Here is a 2208-nt window from a genome sequence, read left to right on the forward strand (position 1 = left end):
ATATTTTTTTTTTTTTTGAGAGTAAATAAAGACTGTATCAGTTCCGGACAGTACCCTTTTGCTGATGTGGGTCTGAAAACTGCTCCTCTGACAGATGAAGTGTTGCTGATCTGTGCTCTTTGTTACCCCACAGCCACAAGTGAAGACTTCTGGCAACGGTTCAAAACGTGAATTACTGCTGAGTTTGGATTCTCTTCACCTGACTGAAGCCGGTCTGAATGTGTTGGGAGGAAAATTTTGAAATGTTCACTGATCTTACAAGTTTATATATATTTAAAAAAAAGCAAACGGAAAGAGTAGCGAGGAAAAAAAGAATCTTATCTTAATGTAACTTCCTCTTTAGACAAGAGAAATTCCATATAATTTAGATTTATGAAGATAAAATAGCTCATTTCCAGAGGAGCAAATGGTTTGTCAACAATATGAGAAAAAGTTTGATGCTAAATAATAACTGTTTACTTCCTTAACCAGTTTTACTCTCTGAAAATAATCAAAAAGTTGCATTTAATTGCGTTAGTTGCATTAATTTAATTTACATTTTGTTTACATTCTGTCATTTAAGTAGTAATAAAAAGCATAGATTCTGACTGCTTATTCTGCCTCTCGATGAAGAAAGATTTGTATAAAGATATTGAGAAGATTTACTCAGGTTATAAAGTTTATCATAGTACATTTTTCAGTGCAAGTATCCTCTGTTTGCTAAGGAAATGCCAGGGACAAACGTGGTATTTAATGCTATGCAGACACTTGCAAAAAAGCATCTAAGACGAGTGTCTGAAGGAGAGTTAAATAAAGAAGTTGTTGAAGGACACCTGTCGTCACTGCAACAATGATGCACAAACACATGAAGAAGCTGAAGAGTTGCATGAGTGAAAGCTGGCAGCACATCTTTGGGTTGAGCAGGTCGGCTAGCTTAAATTCTTAGTAGTTTATAAAAATTCTGTTAAAAAAAAAAAATGGTATTAATCCATTTGAGAAAAAAAATAATCACTTGTTGGAATGTCTGATTAATAGTTAAAAAACATTGTTTTTTATTTTTATTTAATGAATAATGAATGAATGAATAAAACCTGATGGTGGAAGATCTTTACCTTCATATTTTGGATCAGAGGTGGGGAACGATTGGCCTTGAAGGATGTTGTTTGCATGTTGTCCTACTAACGGCTGATTACCTGGATCAGGTGTGTCCAATTAATTAGAACATACCAGAGCAGAGTGTGTGAGAATCCGACCTCCTGTCTCCACCACTGTTTTAGATGGAGTGAGTGAAAGCATAATGAGCCAAATGATGGTGTGAAGTCTTCAGAGGTCTTTTTGAAGTGTAAACCCTGACACTGTAAAGCTTAACAGTGGATATATCTGTTGACTTTACATTCCTCTGAATTAATCTTCCGAGGTTGCCATCCTACTTATGAAGCACGCACTCTTAGATTTGCAAAGAATGTGATCTTTTTCCAGCTCTTCTTCTGTATTTCGGTGTCTTGCTTTATTCTGTAAAGCACTCTAAGCTGCACATACTGCAGTATAACAAGTGTTCAGTGACTGGCTGAACTTCATGTTTCTTCACTGTGAAGTTTTGCAGTTTTTTGGAAATGTGCATAGCATGAGATGACACAAGCTTTAATATTTAATGACCCACTCTGGGGAAAATACTCTTTTTGTTTTTGTTTTTTTTTTTTCTTTTTTGGTGTTTTTATCATGTTCTTGTAGCTCGCTATGCTGTCTACCGGGTGGCTGACATGCAGGTGATCTGTCCAGACTGTATCCCACCTTCGTCCAAGAGGAACCGGGCCAGTCTCTGACAACCCCGCAGCACCTGCGGGTTAAGATAATTGATGGAAATTCAGGACAAAAATTTGTTTTTTTCTACCCTTTGATGGAGTCACTAAACACATCATGTGCCCAAAGTTGAATCCCTGATTGGTTGGTGCACCACCTCAACCTCACCACGCCTTAAATAGCTCTCCATGACTTAACATTGAAACTTGCCCTGTCATATAGATTCTGAACTAAATTTTGAAATAATTTAATTCAGAATCTAAAATTGTAAGGCAACAGACTAAACACACTTCCTCTATCGTCTTTATCAAAGTAGTACATTAATAAACAATCGACTAGATTTAGTTTTTTAATTGAAGACATTTTAACTCTTCCTCAATTCTTGAACATAGAGATTAGAGAGTTACTTTGAGGCGAGATGACTGTGAT

This window comes from Oryzias melastigma, linkage group LG4, assembly GCF_002922805.2.
Source record: "Oryzias melastigma strain HK-1 linkage group LG4, ASM292280v2, whole genome shotgun sequence".
Classification (NCBI taxonomy): Eukaryota; Metazoa; Chordata; class Actinopteri; order Beloniformes; family Adrianichthyidae; genus Oryzias; species Oryzias melastigma.